At 38.6% G+C, this 21,046-nt stretch overlaps 1 protein-coding gene across 2 annotated transcripts in view; it reads left to right on the plus strand.

The window, feature by feature from the left end:
- The window catches only part of LOC146003339 (neuropilin and tolloid-like protein 2), a 423,782-nt gene that overhangs the window by 217,410 nt on the left and 185,326 nt on the right, over positions 1–21,046 (plus strand). The window lies entirely within an intron of this gene.

Here is a 21,046-nt window from a genome sequence, read left to right on the forward strand (position 1 = left end):
ACCGAGGCGTGATTTTACCCCTTATCGTCCTCGCGTCAGGTCCTCTCTCTAAAACCTGAGAGGTCATTCCGAGACGACGCGACCGGAGTTTTTCACCAGGAAACGTCGCAATAAACGTCACGCGACTCGTTCACTTATCTGGCTCCAAAAAACCCTCACCTGCTACGACTCTCGCCTCTGGAGGCAGATTTATAAGTCTCCGGGAATATCCTGCGCTGAGGTTAAGCAGAGGATAATGTAGACGCTGCTCTTGAACATCCATTCGCAAGATGGATACGTTGCAGGTGATCCGAGAAGTGTGTAATGCCTTGTAAATTATATTATAGTTGTCTGTCATTCAATTGGAATGTTGTATTTGTTCGATTTTCAATGTCAAATATTTAAAAGTCACAGACAACTAGTATTAGATTGCCAAATAGACTAACCTTCACATGCCAACCTGGCAAGATAACAGTAGCATGAAAAGTTTGTAAATTGTTGTCAAGTGCGTTCAAGAAGAATAAACCTTTTATTAAGGTAAAATGGAAGTTTTGTTTACCACGAATGGTGATTACTAGAGTCTTTTGCTAACGAGGTGAGGAGCGAAGGGTAAATTCCTAGAGAGACTTGAAGTTACGCAACAAGTTCCAAGGTGGGTGTGCGACAGGTAACTTATTCAAGTATGAATAGACAATGCTTGAATGTTAATGACGTCACGTAGAGGTATGGTGTTATTGTTTCTTAAAAGAAAACACGACTAGATAGAAAGGTCAACTAATAACTCAATTTCGTCAATCGGTGGTTCTTGGAACAAATTATCATCTCTGAGAGGTAGTGTAATGAATGAGACTTCATTAACATACATAATCAGCATCATTTTAATTGAGACTCGCTGATTTATTTGGTCTGCTACTTAAATGTTTTCTTCGGACAATAGTCTCTCTCTCACTCTCTCTCTCACTCTCTCTCTCACTCTCTCTCTCCCACTCTCTCTCTCCCCCTCTCTCTCCCCCCTCTCTCTCCCCCTCTCTCTCTGTCTTCCTCTCTCTCTCTCTGTCTTTCTCTCTCTCTCTCTCTGTCTTTCTCTCTCTCTCTCTCTCTCTGTCTTTCTCTCTCTCTCTCTGTCTTTCTGTCTCTCTCTCTGTCTTTCTCTCTCTCTCTCTCTTTATCTCTGTGTCTTCCTCTCTCTCTCTCTCTCTCTTTCTCTCTGTGTCTTCCTCACTCTCTCTCTCTTTCTCTCTGTGTCTTCCTCTCTCTCTCTCTCTTTCTCTCTGTGTCTTCCTCTCTCTCTCTCTCTTTCTCTGTGTGTCTTCCTCTCTCTCTCTCTCTCTCTTTCTCTGTGTCTTCCTCTCTCTCTCTTTCTCTGTGTGTATTCCTCTCTCTTTCTCTGTGTGCATTCCTCTCTCTTTCTCTGTGTGTCTTCCTCTCTCTTTCTCTGTGTCTTCCTCTCTCTTTCTCTGTGTGTCTTCCTCTCTCTTTCTCTGTGTCTTCCTCTCTCTTTCTCTGTGTGTCTTCCTCTCTCTCTCTCTCTTTCTCTGTGTCTTCCTCTCTCTCTCTCTTTCTCTCTGTGTCTTCCTCTCTCTCTCTTTCTCTCTGTGTCTTCCTCTCTCTCTTTCTCTCTGTGTCTTCCTCTCTCTCTCTCTCTCTTTCTCTCTGTGTCTTCCTCCCTCTCTCTCTCCTAATCACTCTTTCTTCTCTTCCTACATTTGTCTTCATGATATTCTTTCTTTCTCTTTTCTCTTTGTACACATCTATCTCATCTCCTCTCTCTCTCCCTCTTATTTCTGTCTGTCTCTATCTCCTCTTCCTACACATCTCTCCCACTATTTTTTTTCTACGTCTGTATTTCCTCTCTTTGTACACTTCCCTCTCATTTTCTTTTTCTGTCTGTCTCTATCTCCATCTCTTCCTACACCTCTCCCTTTCCCTCTATTTCTCTTTCTACATCTCTAAGGGGTGCACGGCTTTGCGCCAATCACTCTGGAAAATGGTTTGGTTTTGCGCCAATAATTACCGGATCCTTATCTTTCCGTACATGGTTTTGCGCCACTAAAGAAAATAGTAATTCAATGACTTAGGTTGGCAAGCATGATTTTCCGTCCCACTTAAACAGGCTGCGGACTGTCACCGAGATGGCGTGGTTAAAAATTATGCACCACCAACCATAAGTATACAAAATTGCACTTGTCAAACTGCAGTCTCTTACAATGGAACCTTTGTGGCATGTGAGATCAATTTCACGTAATGCATGCGTGAAATTGCTTTGCGATTATATTGATCAATGTAAGATTCAATTTTGAGGTATTTTTCTCTTAAAACGCTCCTCTTACGAGCGGGTTTTTCGAGGCCATTTATTTTAAGGTAAGTGTCGGTCTGGAGGTTAATCAATGCATGTACAAATTTGAAAATATCAGGATGGTTGGTGTAACTCTAACTAACTCTCACTTTCTCTATAGCTTCTTTTTCTACAAATCTTCCCCCTCCCCCTCTGTGTGTGTGTGTGTTTCTTTCTTTCCACATCAAGATCTCCCAGAGTATCTTTTTCTCTCTCTCATATTCTATATCCCTTTAGATCTTTCCTTACTACGCAAATTCCCTTTCTCTCTCCCTCCATCCTTTTCTCCCTAAGGCATGGAGTATTTAACTCTTCCGTCTTTCCCTACCGTAAACCAGCAACGAGTGATATTGACATCAGCTCAATCGTTTGTCAACTAAACAGATATTTTGAAGGACAGTTCCCTCTTTCCCCTACAAGACATATTGAGCGTCCTTGAGTGCATTTTAGCTAGACTCGCAAACCAAGCATCCTTATGAGGATGTTTACATCCTGAGGTACATTTGAGAGTTAGTCGAACGAGAGAAGTTGAAGTGGTCGCATCTTGTGGATGCCTTGAGGACACGAAGCGTGTATTCTCAAGTAAAGCCTGGGGAGTTCCATACCATCCAGGTACCTTCCTCTTCAAACTCCAGAATCAGTTTCCTTCCCACGGGAAGATCTTCAGGATGGATGATTTAGCTTCCAGAGACTTCCAGTGTCGTTGCTGACAAAAGTTTCACAATCATTGCTATTTGCAGGAGCGGAAGATTCTTCTCATAAGAACGAAGCACGGAAATGGAAAAAGAATAGCGGATGTTAAATTCAATCTTTGATAGTAACACGGCGCCTGATGCGAGCAGGCTTAAAAACAACGTCACACCCGAACACCCCATTCAGCTATCGATAACGAATGAGATTTGTTCTTTCCGAGTGCTTGAAGGATGACAGGCGGTTGGTGCAGAGTGTAGATAACGAAAGGTAGCAAAGGGGTTGACATTTGCTACAGAAATCTCCCACCCTACTCGCAAAATCCGCGCGACTCATATTTGATACAAATCTCTCCATTTCGAACACATTCTCTTCATCTGGGAACTTTTCTTATAAGGGATCAATACTTTTTAGTCTGTGCTCTTTAAACTGTGGGTCCTGTGTCGGCTTTCGTGGCGGAGTGCATAGCAAAGCACCCTACGGTGCCAGAGGCCCTGGGTTCGAATCCTGTCTGGGCATGGGTGTTCTTTGCGAAAGTCCCTTCATCATTTTCATAATATTGGCACTCATCTTCATCGCCACGATGAGCCAGAAGTGGCAAACAAGCCACGTAAAATAACCTAATCTCTCTCTATATAAAAATGGATGTGTGTGTGGGTGTGTATATTTGTTTGTTCCAGCATAACTCTCGAACGCCTGGAGCAATTTCAACCAAACTTGGTACACGTATAACTTGCAATCTGGAAATAAACACTGTGGGGGTAAGACACCCCTGGCACCCCTAGGGGTGGTGTGGGAAGGGGTGACATGTAAAGATAATGGAGAACCATCGATATTAAATTTCGCACAAACTGACATCCGTAACTCTATGCAATCCGCACAACGATTGTGTTTCTCAGGTTGTCTAACATTCAGGCTGTGTTGCGAATGGAATCCATAGTTTTCGTGACTTTCCCAATGCGGTTTAACTCCAAGCTCATCACCTATCGGCATGGGGATGAGAGGGTGTGAAAAATAAAATGCCACAAATGACCTAGATTAGTGTCGAATCCATAGTTTTCGGAGTCGCTAAGCTGATTGGTGACATTCACGATCACATTTAAAATTAGTTACATTTTCCACTACAGTTAGAATTTATTATTTTCCTGTCTAATACAAGATTGGGATAAATAAATTCCCGGCCAACGCCGGATAATCAGCTAGTGAATTATAAACGTTGGCCCAGTTCAGATTACGTAATGTATACAGCATGGTCCAAAACTAACGACCGGATCGTGCAGAACCATATTATTCGCAAACAAAATTGACGTAAACAGTTGTCGTACGTTTATCTTTCTCACATACGTTGCGTGGTAGTAATTCGTCTGTTTTCCGATAGATGTCAGACAATCTCAATACTGCGGTTATGAGCAAATTTAAGGTGTACTTTGATTCAGAGGCAACATAGAATAAGTGGGAAAGATTGTTTTATATTCCTTATGGTGCAATTTATCCGTAAACTACAGATGTTTACCAATAAGTAGGACAAGAGCAGACTTTTTACACTGGTACATGTGTGGTAAGACTTTAATTCTCCGCCATAAGAGAGCTTGAGAACTGAGAAACGAAGTTTCGTTAATATAATATGTAACTTTCGAACACAAGCGTTGTTAGGACTGGGTCGTTTTCTCAATATTTGGTCACATCGGTCTCTCTCTCTCATTCTTTGCTTCTTTTTCCGCTGTTCCTCTCTCCCCCCTCCCCCTCTCATTATATATACACCCGTGGCGCAACCCATGAGGGATAGGGCCTACTAACGGCCTCACTCTCACCTGCCGAAGTGGACTATCATCCAACTACTTACCGAGTGACGTGTGGTCAGCACGACGAACTCTCAGTCGTTGTAGGTTTCCGTGATCGGGTTACGCTACTCATTCGTAGCTCCCCAATTTCCTCACGATGGAGGGTGGCCACCGGTCCCATACACAAGTCGAAATCTCAGGAGAAAGTTGTTTCACTCTAACCGGCGCGCGTCCCGTAGATTGTCCAGAAGTGGCAGATAAGCTATATTGACATGGTCGTGCCAGGTTCGACCATAGGATATTAATAACCATAAGAATATATTTATCTCAATAGAAATTGAGAATGAGCAACATGAGACTGTATATTAGTATACGCGTGATACCTTCCACGGCACGGGAAAACATTAAGATTTGCAGTAAATAGAAACAAAAAGACAGAACTTACGTTTTAACATATGAATTCAGGGTAACATTATCGTATGAGGGAAACGAATTCCTTCAAATTTACAGGAGAAAGTACTAACGGAAATAATTTTCTTTAGCGTTGTGGAAGTTCCTGAATATAGATTTGATCCATTTTAATGTGAATGCGTGTTGTTTTCTGCGAAAATCTCTGTCCGACACGCTGTTTCTGCTCCCGCCATTTGCTTTCTGCATGAGAGTGCAATGTTCCGTGTGTTAAGATGATGCAACCCCGTAGCCAGTGTTTCAGCCTCGCCGTGTTTTCACTAGAACATGACGTGTCGAGTATCTTTTTTTTAACTATGCTTGCCTAACCTAACTTAACCTAACCTAACCTTACGGAAAATGGTTTTTGGGGCTAACGTGAATGGTTTGTGGGGCTAACGTCAATGGTTTGTGCCCGACCCTGTGGCCGAGTGGTTAGCGCATCGCGCTGCGACGCCAAGGGTCACGGGTTCGAATCCCGGTCGGGCTTGGTTGTTTATGAATGTCCATTCATCAATTTCATCACTCATCCCCATCTTCGCAAATTAGCCAAGAGGCACAAAACGCGAAGTAAAATAAACTAAATCAATCAATCAATGGTTTGTGAGGCTAACGTCAATGTTTTGCGACGTATTAGCAAAATTTCAAATCCGGGCACGAAAGTAGGTATTTTCCGGTGAACGAGGTTGCAACACTGCATAAATCTACAAAACACTCTCAGAACGCCCCCTAAACCAGTACGCTATCACGACCATAATGTGTTACAGATTCGAAACAAAACAACAAGTAACAGTAAGTACTTGTAAATAGAAGAAATAGACATTATCTTAGTTAGAAATGCATTATTTCACCTTAAGAAATGTTCCACATTCGAAAATAACACGTTAGCAATGTAAAGAAGTCCGAAATATATGATTCGTAGGTGTTTCCCTCATACGATAATAGTACCGAATTCAGAATCTATTTATCTTGATCATGAAATTTAAAAAGAACCAAAGTTGTACATCATAACGAAACTGGAAAAAAAATCGCAGGAACAGCACCATCTTTCTCTCATGCACTTCCATTAATCTCGTAACTTCCAGCTACAAGATTCATAAATACCAGGCGGGATGGTGTACTTCAACAGTCTGTTCATACGTTCGGGAAGGACATGTCAATATAGAATAAACTAAATCAATCATTTTTTATTTATTTATTTATTGAACTCAACAGGTACAGTCATGTTCAAAAAATCTGTCGCATGGATTTTTTCTAAGTCCAACGTCTTACGAAATTATGTTGGTAGCTCTGAAACAAGGAAGTGTTGTGAAATATACGATCCTCCAATCAGAGTGAAGTTCGATTCGGAGGAGCAGGAGGCGTGACTCACGGTCTTGTCCACAAGAAGTTCAACCAATGCAGCATTTCCAAATATGAGATAACGTCCCCATTGTTTAAATATTGTTTCAATAATGCGAATCAGCAGAAAGATTGCGCAAAAGTATACTTTGTCGTTGTAATTGCCTTTAATCGTTTCAAATTAGTATTAAATTGTCCCAATTATAGTTCACGAGCTTAATATAATGTATTCATGTATGTGTTTGACAATCGTATATCACTCATTAGAACAATTTTCACATTGTTTTCACTACGTGAGATGACATTTCATTTACATTTACGATAAAATAGTGGTTTGGGTGTAATAACAGTTTTCATTAATTAATTTAGAGATGCATTTTTATTTGTTCAGTTAATGATTAGATTAATTCGTTATTTCTCGCGAAAAGAGGGAACCACAGCTGAAAGAAAATACACAAGAGGTCAAGAGTTCGTTTTAACATCACTTTTTGCACACATAGGCAAATCACGACTCGGGATACATTTAAATTAGAATCTGAAACATTATGCGACCTGACTGGAACTCAGAAAAGGACACACTGATTACAAGACGTCGATACATTACCACTTGGTCTGGCGAACGTCAAATATAATGAGGGGTTGTGGGAGTGGGAGAGGGGTGACGGAAAGTAGAAAATAAATAGTATTTTTGGGGGTATTTAATGTTATATTTATACACATACAAACCTAAGAAATATTTATTTTGATACATGTGTGTGGGGAGGGTGGGGAAGGGGGAAAAGAGAGGGACAGAAAGATTTTGGGAGAGATGGGACGAAGAGGCGATTGTGGAAAATGTTTTATTTGACGTTCAGTAATAAAAACAATCAAATCAATGATGATTATCTTATAAATACCATATTTAATGTAAATTTGTTTTAAAAATGGGGGCGGGGAGCTGTTTGTTTTACGTTCAGTGCAGGATAACAAGTGGAGACACACAGTAGTTCGTATCTCACTTTAAACTGTAGGTCCAGGCCCCATTAGCCTATCTGTGTATAACGTGGATTTAGAATTCAGTAGAAAATAACGTCGATCTAGTATTTTGGATTTTAGATGCATTGAGACCATTAAAATTTCCAATTCTTATAATAAGAAACCTGTCCTCATATTACCATTTTGAAAGAGAGAGAGTTAATTGTATATTTTCCGTTGTTAGTTTCAAAGAAGATTAATTCAAATAGTAACAAAGGGAACGAATAAAGTTTAAGAAAAGTCTTTGCCACCGTGGGGATTTGAACCTACGACCATTAGAGTGACAACCCAGTGCGATAACCACTACACCACGAGCTCGTTCCTTCTGACGGCATGATTATGACTTAAGACCAATTCGTTCAATATGCATTAGAAACATAATCACCACCCGCCTCTTTATAAACAACACACCCAAACGCTTCTTTGTAGCAAATGAAATAAAGGTGGTATGAATGTCACAAAACATTTAAGCAAAATATACTATATTTACGACGCAATCGTTTTACATGGAGAGGCTACAGCTTCGAGAATTGAGATTGTGGTTTGACTGTAATTGTAGGATACCCCATAGGTATCGATAAGCCAAGGCTCTGGTGTGCACTAGATTAGTTCATTTGTAGTGAAGTGCTCAGGAATTTGTTAAGAGGTATGTGAATATAAAAATGTGTTAATGCTTATTTTTTAAACAGTGCACTCATATTTTAATATCTCTCTGTCCATCTTATTATCTCACTTAGGAACTAATTAGTATTGCAGGAGTCATACTGAAAAGAAATCTCACGTGACAATGACGAGAAATTAGATTTACGGAAGGAATGGTTTTCATATTTTAAAACCTCGAAGGGCCATGGGCTATCTCCCGACTGTCACTCTCCCTTCCACAATCCTACCTAGAGTTGTGAAGATCTTCAACTGGCAACGAGGTGACGTTGGTCAGCACGTCGAACCCTCAGCCGTTATAGAAGATATCTGAAACCAGGTTACATCAGTCACTCGTAGCTCCCCAATTTCCTCACGATGGTGGGTTGCCACCGGTCCTATACAGATAACAGGCCGAGAACCCAGGATGACTCGAATCCATGCTGTCCCGCTGCAGTCGGAGTCCAAAGCACAGAGTCTTAGACAGCACCGTTACTTAGGAGGAGAGTTTTCATATTTTGTTTCTTATAAATGTCGACAATACATTAAATATATTACGCACCAAAAATTAGTGTCAAAAAATAGCCGGTTCTATAAGAGATTCGAACCTTCGATCTTCACTCAACTAGGCCGCTATTTTTAACCATTTCCCATTTTCTCACTCAATAACCTTTGTTGAACGTTTGTCTTAAGAGTCGTTAGCAATATTGTAAACCTTATTAACCTATCTGCCGTCTATCACAAATGTATTTTACAACCTGGAGTAGATTTTGATGTCTGCAACTTAGACCTTGACTTTCGTGGTAAGTAATTCTCTACCGTCTCCTATAATAAATAAATCAAAGTCTACATATCTCATATTTTGTAAATGCGAAATGTCATTGTTAAATGTTACAAACTATTTCTTATTCCACCGATAGTTCCAGATTTAGCCACAGCATTCTGGAAACCAGCGTGAAACGTGTTTCCCACACTTCCAAGGTCAGGTAAACCCTTATCAGTTGTATTGAATGCCTGTGAACATGTTGCTTCATACGTCATGGTACTGTGGTGGATATCTTCCCCTTCCCCTTTTACCTTGAACGGTAGTAATCCCCGACTGGGCACGACGAATCAATCACAGAAAAGCAGACTGTCTAGTAAATCGCATGCCATGTATTATTTCGAGCTCTTAGGTTTTGGAAAGTGAAATAAAATAAAAGTATGTAACATTAATTCATAATGGTTGACTTCTTTGGGTATTATTTCATGACTCTTTTCTACTTACTCCAATGAAACTTTTGTCTACAGTTTTCAGTAGATCAATAGGTGTTTTGAAACATCTACTGTGTTCACATTTTCAAAACGATATAAATACAAAAAAATAATAAGGGGGTATGAAATTAATATTTACAGCCAAAATATTAAACTTAACATATTATACACTATACTGAATAAATTAATTTCACTTGCAGTTTCTCTACTGTACTGGTTTCAGTAGATCAATAGGTGTTTTGAAACATCTATGTTAAGATTTTTTAAATTTGAATTACAATTTGTGTGCTTGAAAACTTGGTTTATTTTACACCCGTCACACTATACGGGGTCCAGCCCCTTATCGTGACAAAAATAAAAGCGTGTCTGAAAACTAAAATATCCTTACCTGGGTTAAAAGCTGAGCCTGTAAATATAAGTCAGTCAGCACAAACAAGGACAACACACACGCAGTCCTACAAAGATTATACTAACAGTAGGTCCAGTCACCAGAGCCTCGTTAGTCTGCAAAATGCAGTTCAGGGTGTGCTACATGGAAGTGAGGTTGGTTTAAATTTTAAATAGATATAAAAACAAATTGTTAATCAGGAGGAATAAAAAGTTATATTTACAGCTAACATGCTGAGCTAAACACACTACAAGGGTGTAAGGGATGCCCTTCCATGAAGTACACCCAATTGTTGCTTCCACGTAGTACACCCTGGACTTCAGTTTGCAGACGAACGAGGCTCTGGGATACTGGCCCCATGGCCAGTATAATTTTCTGTGTTGTCCTGTGTTTGGTCCTTGTGAGTGCTGAGTGCCTCTTTACAGCCTCAGCTTTTAACCGAATTCAGAATATTTTAATATTTTAGTTACAACACGACGTTACAGTTATGTTATTTTAGTTCTGGTAAGGGGCTGGACCCCGTATAAAGTGACAGGTGCAAAATAGCCTAAGTGCTGACGCACCCAAAATTGTGAATTGAAATTCAAATTCAAACACACTACATGCAATATTACATGTAGTACTGAAGATAATATTTCACTTGTAGTTCCTTTAGGCCTACTGAAAGTGTTCAGTAGGAAATCATTGATTTTGAGTAGGTTTCCGAGAGACACAGTAGAGTACTACAATTGATAACAGTAGATTCTGTCTACTGTAAACAGTAGAAATTACGTAGGTTTATAACGACGATGAGAATGAAACAGAGGTAAAAACAATGATAATGAAATGCAGAAGCGACCTGGAGCAAACAGGAACGTAGAATGTCTGGCAGCGAGACACAAGAGTTGATCAAGCGATTGTAGCGTCAAATTTAGCTTAGAGCTCATAATTGATATTTCTACATGAGCTCAACATGCAAGTTACATACAATGAGAGAATTGAATTGAGTTTACGTCTCACGTGATATGAGTCGAAACTATTGTTGCACATTGAACTGTGAAGTGGATCAATATTCAATTCGATTAATTAGTGAATGGTGATATGCTGAGATTTTGTAACGAGATGTGCCAAATGGCTGACAGTATAATAACTCATGGACACATTGATTTAATATATTTGAACAATCTTATAACGTGCGGTTTTGCATGAAATTTTATTACTTGAATCTACATCACTTCATTGCAAAGGCTACAAGGCATTTTATGGGTTGTAAAATTCTGTGTTCGATTCACCGTTCGGTTAACTCTGCGATTTTTATTTCTTATTAAACCGAAAAATTATTTATTGCATTTTACTTATTACGAAAATTCGTATATTATTTGCTTTGCGAAATGTAGAGAATATATTGTTTTTCATGCTTTTTACAAGAATACAACTATGCGTGGTGAACAAAAAATAATCTAAAATAAATACTATTCACAAAAGGATGTCAAAAGTATTTATTTGTTTTGTTTCTTGATAACTTTCCCTAAAATAAAAATATATAACTTTCGCTGTACATGACATTTCGTCGAATATGACACATGGATCATTTTTATGCAAATCCTAGTAAAATGATGAGAAATTCAAAAACATATTCTGAAAAATTATTTTCAAAAATAACATTGAAAAATCATTAGAAAGGAGTGTTACTTTTTTAAAAAAATATATAACATTTTTATTTCTTTAAATTATTAATTAAATACAAAACTTAGTTGCTATATATAATAATAATAGGGGTAATCGAACAGAAGTCAAACCTATAATCTTCGGCGTGTAATACTGATAGCCTATCACCGAACCACTTTACCATCATAAAAAAAATTGAAGTTTTTTTCTCGGAAATTACTGGCTAGTGCACACTGGAACCTTGCCATACGAATATCTACCCTACCACTACAAGAAGCCACGTCACAACCTCAATTTTCAGAGCTGTAGCCTCTCCATTTCTTTTCACTATGACTCCTGCAATACTAATTAGTTCCTAAGTGAGATAATGAGATGGACAGAGAGATATTAAATTATGCGTTCACTGTTTAAAAAATAAGCATTAACACATTTTTATATTCACATACCTCTTAACAAATTCCTGAGCACTTCACTACAAATGAACTAATCTAGTGCACACCAGAGCCTTGGCTTATCGATACCTATGGGGTATCCTACAATTACAGTCAAACCACAATCTCAATTCTCGAAGCTGTAGCCTCTCCATGTAAAACGATTGCGTCGTAAATATAGTATATTTTGCTTAAATGTTTTGTGACATTCATACCACCTTTATTTCATTTGCTACAAAGGAGCGTTTGGGTGGGTTGTTTATAAAGAGGCGGTTGGGGATTATGTTTCTAATGCATATTGAACGAATTGGTCTTAACTCATAATAATGCCGTCAGAAGGAACGAGCTCGTGGTGTAGTGGTTATCGCACTGGGTTGTCACTCTAATGGTCGTAGGATCAAATAACCACGGTGGCAAAAACTTTTCTTAAACTTTATTCGTTCCCTTTGTTACTATTTGAATTAATCTTCTTTGAAACTAACAACGGAAGATTATACAATTAACTCTCTCACTTTCAAAATGGTAATATGAGGACAGGTTTCTTATTATAAGAATTGGAAATTTTAGTGGTCTCAATGCATCTAAAATCCAAAATACTAGATCGACGTTATTTTCTACTGAATTCTAAATCCACGTTATACACAGATAGGCTAATGGGGCCTGGACCTACAGTTTAAAGTGAGATACGAACTACTATCTGTCTCCACTTGTTATCCTGCACTGAACGTAAAACAAACAGCTCCCCGCCCCCATTTTTAAAACAAATTTACATTAAATATGGTATTTATAAGATAATCATCATTGATTTGATTGTTTTTATTACTGAACGTCAAATAAAACATTTTCCACAATCGCCTCTTCGTCCCATCTCTCCCAATATCTTTCTCTCCCTCTCTTTTCCCCCTTCCCCCCCCACACACATGTATCAAAATAAATATTTCTTAGGTTTGTATGTGTATAAATATAACATTAAATATCCCCAAAAATACTATTTATTTTCTACTTTCCGTCACCCCTCTCCCACTCCCACAACCCCTCATTATATTTGGCGTTCGCCAGACCAAGTGGTAATGTATCAACGTCTTGTAATCAGTGTGTCCTTTTCTGAGTTTTCTGAGTTCCAGTCAGGTCGCATAATGTTTCAGATTCCAATTTAAATGTATCCCGAGTCGTGATTTGCCTATGTGTGCAAAAAGTGATGTTAAAACGAACTCTTGACCTCTTGTGTATTTTCTTTCAGCTGTGGTTCTCTCTTTTCGCGAGAAATAACGAATTAACCTAATCATTAACTGAACAAATAAAAATGCATCTCTTAATTAATTAATGAAAACTGTTATTACACCCAAACCACTATTTTATCGTAAATGTAAATGAAATGTCATCTCACGTAGTGAAAACAATGTGAAAATTGTTCTAATGAGTGATATACGATTGTCAAACACATACATGAATACATTATATTAAGCTCGTGAACTATAATTGGGACAATTTAATACTAATTTGAAACGATTAAAGGCAATTACAACGACAAAGTATACTTTTGCGCAATCTTTCTGCCGATTCGCATTATTGAAACAATATTTAACCAATGGGGACGTTATCTCATATTTGGAAATGCTGCATTGGTTGAACTTCCTGTGGACAAGACCGTGAGTCACGCCTCCTGCTCCTCCGAATCGAACTTCACTCTGATTGGAGGATCGTATATTTCACAACACTTCCTTGTTTCAGAGCTACCAACATAATTTCGTAAGACGTTGGACTTAGAAAAAATCCATGCGACAGATTTTTTGAACATGACTGTACATACCTAATTACAGAGCCCATATGAAGGATACATAGTCATTACAATTACATATATTTCTGTAATATACAGATAGAAATTATATATATATATATATATATATAGACATATATATATATATATATATATATTTTCTTTGCCGATTAGCTGAATAATCTCGTTATTTTTGTATGATTCTTGCTGTGCCATATACGACTTCTAGTATTTCTCATGGGACAATTTGACGGAGGAGCTAAAACCCACCCGGTTATTATGCCCCCATCACCTTTTAGCGTACGCACCCTCATTGTAAACTCCAGTTAGGATATATTTGAAGGCATGGGCGGTTAGCGGCGGAATTACAAATTTCCGTCGCATTTTCTAGGCATTATGTCTCCGGAACGCGCGGCCGTCTCGCCATGGAAACGATTAATTACAGCTAATTAGGTGCTATCAGAGTCAACGATGCGAACACTCCCTCGTGGAGCTGTCCGCGATCACCTGTCTCCGGAATTTAATGGATAAGCATCGGCGCCATCTTGTGAAGAACCTGCTTACGTGTACCTTGTTCATTTTCTGGCTATTATAGTTTCATTTCTGTACAGTTGTTGGAGTTCTTATTGAATGCATAGTTATTGGCTTTACGTCACGTGACGTCAGGATGAACCCCTCCGTGTTTGCGGCTAATTTTGTTAGTCGCGTGCAAGGAAATATCGTGAGATAACGTGAAATTTTATTTGAACAAACGAATACTGCACAATGTACCATCGTAAACAAGGTTCAAATATCCCGCCCGCCTCCTTGAATTCCGTCTGCTTCCAAGATCTGACCTCCATCATGGCTGTTGGAAACCACAATGCAACAGAACTAAATTTTAGTTATAAGTGCCTCAATTTTCTGCAAAATCGGACTCTATTGGTCATAGAGATACTATCATTTACAGTTTTTCCATTTTCTGTAAGTTCAAAAATGATTTTATCTTTGTGTTTATAAATTAGATTATTTATTTATTTTATTTATTTCTTCTTTTGGATGGCGAAGTTAAGGCACAAGCCTTTTCTTACACTTAACTATCTCTACTTTACATCAAATTGATTTCAATATCTGACAGTTTGCGAAATATATATATATATATATATATATATATATATATATATATATATGTATGTATGTATATATATATATATATATATATATGTATGTATATATATATATATATATATATGTATGTATATATATATATATATATATATATATGTATGTATATATATATATATATATATATATATATATGTATGTATATATATATATATGTATATATATATATATATATATATGTATATATATATATATATATATATATATATATGTATGTATATATATATATATATATATATAAGTACTTTCTCATGTGATATAATAGATAAAAATATATATCTGAATGCAAACCCAATTCGTCTTGGTGAAAATCCTTTCTTGTGTCGAAAATGACTAGAATCCCAGGACATCTGCACCGGAAGTAACTAAGTTACTGGTACTTAATTGATTGATTGACTAGCTTTATTTTACTTCACTTCTTGTGCCACTTTTGGCTAATTTGAGAAGATGGGAATGAGTGATGGTATGATGAAATTGATGAAGACTCTCACAAACATCCATCCCCAGGCTGAGATTCGAACCCGGGACCCCTGGCGTCGTAGCGTGATGTGCTAACCACACCGCCACGGGAACAGGCTTACTGGTTCTTATAAAGTAACTTATTTTTAGCAATGGTGTCCGCAGGATTATTCTCAGTGGGGGAGGGGCAGAGTAAGATTTCATATCTTCCCCTTGAGGCATGTAAACTCATATTTTACTGTTATTGTTATTATTTAGTGTTATTAATTTACAAATCATGAAATTTAAATGCCTTGGTGGTTTTGACAAGTTCAGACTTGAGTCCAATGGTTTAATAGAAGCTGCATTTGCCTCGTTCTCTTCCATAAACCTCTTATCACTTTGTTGAAGAATTCCCGATTTTTAGTTGTCAACTTTATTGTAATATATATATTGTGAAAACTTTTTCATTATTTTGTTGACATGGCAGTTAATTGTTGTAACTTGTACAGGGCATTACCCGACATTCGCTACGAGAGTCGGCAGCAAGCGGCCCGGCATCAGCGCTTGTCTTTCCCGGTGAACGGGTCCGCGACAGTCGCTAGAGTCTGCTATTAAAATTACATTTATCATGTTGTGTACTAACCTTGACTACAGAAGGTGTTGAAAATGATGTCCCTCTGCTGCAACACATTCCTGGCATCTCCCAAGGAAATTGGCATTTACACGTGCAAGTTCGTCTACTGTAATTCTCCCGATTTCTCATACAATACTCTTTTAACTCACAGATGGTGTGCGGATTGTCTTTGTATACTTTATTTTTTAGATTTCCCAATTTTTTTCCACTTTTATTCAGAACTGACCCTGTTACTCTAAACTTTTACGAGGTTTAATATAGTGGTCCTATCTAATATTTTTTTAACAAGACTAGCCCCATATGCTAATGAAATTATAGGTGATTATCAGTGTGGATTTAAACGTAACAGATCAACTACAGATCAAATTTTTCACATCAGACAGACACTTGAAAAAAAGTGGGAATATAATCAAAATGTCCATCAGGTATTCATTGATTTCAAAAAAGCATATGATTCGGTCAAAAGAGATAAATTATATAATAGATTAGTAGAGTTTGGAATACCTAAGAAGCTTGTTAGTTGTTAGAAGCAGTGAAACACAAAGTAAAATTCGTGTGGGTATTAATGTGTCTGACAAATTTACAATTCATGATGGGTTAAAACAAGGAGATGTATTACAGTAGAGCGTCGATTATCCGAACGTCGGTCAACCGAACGACCGCTTAACCGAACTGTGTACTCGCTCACTTTCAGATATCTGTATTGAAAAAAGTACGTGACTTAGCTGCTCGTAAGCGTGTAGGCTTGCTTAGGCAGACCAAAATAAAGGATGTTTTTAAACGTTAATTTTGTGTACTGTGTGTATTGTTCATGCAAAATGCGTATGTAATATGTACATATTTTTGTTTAATAAACTGTACCACATACTATATATTCCTACTAAAGTTGCCTTTGTACGTTACTTTGTAATTCATACTTAAAGAGATGCCTGTTTTTATGAATAAATTTACTGTACAGTACTTCTTTTTGGCAAATAAACATGTACAGTTCGATTATCCGAACAAACCAGTTTTCCGAACACCCATGTCCCCCAATTACTTCGGATAATCGACGCTCTACTGTATCTCCATTGCTCTTTAATTTTGCCTTAGAATATGCTATTAGGAAGGTAAAAGAATCTAACGAAGGACTAAAATTAAATGGTGTGGCTCAGTTGTTAGCATATGCAGATGATGTAGACTTATTAGGGGATGATATAAATACAATTAAGAATAATGCTAAAATATTTTTCAAAACTGCTAAAGAGATAGGTTTGGAAGTTAACAAAGAGAAAACTAAATACATGCTTACAGGTCGAAATCAAGTGTTAGGTAATAATCAAAATCTAATTATTGATAACAACTCGTTTGAAACAGTTTCCAAATTCAAATACTTAGGAGTAATATTAACAAATGAAAATTATATTAAAGAGGAAATAAAAAGTAGGCTTAATTCAGGAAATAAATGTTACTTCTCTCTTCATAAACTTTTGTCTTCTCGTTTAATATCTAAGAAACTAAAAGTTAAAATATACAAAACAGTAATTTTGCCTGTATTATTATATGGATGTGAAACTTGGTCCCTTACATTGAAAGATGAACATAAATTGAGAGTATTTGAAAATAAGATCCCTAGGAAAATATTTGGACCTAAAAGGGATGAGGAGACAGGTGAGTGGAGAAGGTTACATAATTTAGAAGTACATAATTTGTATTCATGTCCAGATATTATTAGAATGATTAAATCAAGAAGACTTAGGTGGACAGGCAATGTGGCACGAATGGGAGAGGAAAGAGGAGTTCACAGGATTCTTGTTGGGAAACATGATGGTAAGAGACCTGTAGGAAGGCCAAGACGAAGATGGAGGGACAACGTTGAGATGGACCTAAAGGAAATCGGTAGGGATGGAAAATAATATATAGATCTTGCTCAAGATAGGGACACATGGAAGGCCTGTGTTGCTGCTGCCATGAACCTTCGGGTTTAAGAAGGCTAGAGAGTTAGTTATGTTGAACGGGAACACTAGGAAATTTCGTTGCAAAACGTCGTCGCACTTCTCCACAATTCCTCTTTCCGAAGTAACACTCGACAAGATAAATCCTTTGTTGTAATGTAAACTTTTGTAGTGCCATATTAAGCCAAGGGACACGACACAACACAACTTCCGAGGGAGGATTATACTGGCGTCAGTCAGAAACGTCAACAGAAAGGGAAAGAGAGCAAAGGCAGGGAGAGCGAAAGAAAAGACTGTAGCGTGCGACTGTCGCAGACCCGTTCACCGGGAAAGACAAGCGCTGATGCCGGGCCGCTTGCCGCCGAGTCTCGTAGCGAATGTCGGGGAATCCTCTGTATACTAGGGTCACTATTTATATTTTGAGCCTAACAATAAAAAAACAGGAATTTGGCATTGTAAACTGCTTTATTGTTTTTCGAAGTATTCTCCTTTATGGTCAATACACTTTTGCATTCGTTCGAACCATTTGTCAAAGCAGTTTTTCCAATCTTCTTGAGACACCTCCATAATATGGTTTTTGAACGCATCAACGGCGTCTTCCGCCGACGAAAATCGTTGTCCACGCAATTTATTCTTGACATTCGGGAACAAGAAGAAGTCATTGGGTGCCAAATCAGGACTGTACGGCGGATGACCCATCAATTCGATTTTTTGACTGTTCATAAAGTCGGTTGTTAGACGAGATGTGTGACAGCTGGCATTGTCTTCATGAAGAATGATCCGACGGCGTTTGTTTGTTTTCCGTATTTGACCGAAGACCTCTGGCAAACAAATTGTTGTGTACCATTCAGAGTTGACCGTTCTACGTTCCTCTAAAGGCACGGTTGCCACATGACCAGTTTTCCCGAAAAAACAGGCGACCATTTGCTTCGAGCGCGAACAACTTTTGTTGGATTGGGTTCATCTTGAAACACCCATACCGTCGACTGCTGTTTACGTTCCGGCTCATATGCATATATCCATGATTCTTCACCTGTTACAATCTTATATACGTCTTTTGAAGCACCACGATTGTATTTATTGAGCATTTGTTTGCACCAATTGACGCGAGCGTCTTTTTGAGTTTTTGTCAAATTGTGTGGGATCCAACGAGAACATACCTTTCTCACAGCTAAATGATCACGTAATATTTTATATATGCTGGTGGAACTAATGCCTATGGTTGCCTCAATCTCACAGTATGTCACATGACGATCTTGCAGTATTAGGTTTTGCACAGCATCAATGTTTTCTTGAACAACAACTGATTTTGGACGACCTTCGCGAATCTCGTCGGTGAGCGAATGGCGGCCACGATTAAATTCGTTATACCAGCGTTTCACAGTGGCAAAGGATGGGGCTTCATCGCCAAATGTGGAAGTAAGTTGATCGATGCATTCTTGTCTTGATAATCCACGTCGAAAATCGTAAATAATCATCGCACGAAAATGTTCTCGAGTTAATTCCATTTTATTGTTGTCGCGCAATCTCCAAGGCAACATAAACAACACAAATGAAGCTATTGACAAAACATTTGAAGTACGTTATGGTCAATAATGCCAGACGATTCCGTGCAAACGTCAAATCGCGCCTAACTTCAATCAGTGTTGCCAAAGCTCAAAATATAAATAGTGACCCTCGTATCATAGAAAACAATTGGTAACAAAATATCGCTAGAATTTCAGCATTGAAATTACATGAACATTTCCCAGACATCTGAAGGTAAAAGGCCCATCCTGGCCGCCCTCTGTAGGCGCTCTTATGCATGAGCATGTGCAACTTCAAGACAAGCGTTAGCTTCTTGCAATTTTATAGACAAAAGTCTGGGGATCTCAAGCTAGCGAATCACCCTGTACAGTGGGATGGACAAATATTGCTCGGCAAATTGTCCACGACTACTTTCATAAATTTTTCTCTTGTATCCTGTTAGTTTTTAAGGAATGCATTTTTTGATTAGGCTGATGCAGAGGTTGCCACCGGTCTATTTGCCGTTTTGTTCGAATTTTTGAAGCTCTCATTGCGTAAAATAAAGAGAGTAAACTTGGTGATGGCCGCGGTGGCTCAGTCGGTAACGCGTCTGACTACCATGCTAAAGATCCCGGATTCGATCACCGGCCGGTTCAAATCCGGGAACTTTTCTAACATTGGAAGCGGCCCCGGCGCCCACCCAGCGTCGAATAACATGGGTACCTGGGGATAAAGGCGGTCAGGGGCGTGTGCTGATTACATCACCCCCACTCACGACCGGATCACGCCTTCATGGCGTTGTGCTAAGCACAGGGGAGTGCTTTACCTTTTTTTTAAACTTGGTGATGGACAATTTGCTTGCTAATACTCGTGGATCCCAGTGTACGTTTGGTCATTTGTAGATCTGATATGCATGCACATAGGCGTAACTTGGCGGGGACATGTGGGGGGCACTTGCCCGCATCTTATGCCTGAGGAGCTAAGTAATAAATAATAATATTTATGATTTCGCAAATGTAACAGTTATTTAGCAAATGATCTGGGATACTATTTTTGTGGGATTAGAAAAAATTCGACTCGCCCCCCCCCCCCCAAATTTTAAGCCTCACGTTTGTACCTGCCCTACCAAGTTTAGTCCCAAGCTACGCCAATGTGCATGCACATTTCTAAGTTTGAGGTGCCTCCGCGATGGCGTAGTGGTAATGAAGGGAGTTGTTTTCCACGCGACCACTGCAGTGTTAAAACAATAATAGTAATTCTCAAGTTTTGAGGTCATAGAAATCCAGATCTTAACAATAATAATAATAACATAATAATAAATTCTTTCCTACATTTATTGTCTGCATGACGCGTTATTCTGAGCGGTCCTCAAGCGCACGCCGACCACTTTGCGGAAGTTGCGTTTCTTTCGTTCACTGTTCACAAGTCTCTCTCCCCGGCAGAGCTAAACCAAGCAGCTCTCGACTTCCACTTAGCAAAACGTAGCCAGGTGTTGCCAAAGTTAACGACATAACAGCAAATCCTCCCTCTTTCAGCTTCTCCATCTTCAAGAGGCGGCTTAGTTCCTACATTGCCCGCTTGCGAGTGGCGGCGCCGCAGTCGTTCGGGGTGAGGTTAATTAGCTTCTAAGTCGGTAACAACAAC

Source organism: Lepisma saccharinum, chromosome 20 (genome assembly GCF_977018435.1).
Source record: "Lepisma saccharinum chromosome 20, izLepSacc3.1, whole genome shotgun sequence".
Lineage (NCBI taxonomy): Eukaryota > Metazoa > Arthropoda > Insecta > Zygentoma > Lepismatidae > Lepisma > Lepisma saccharinum.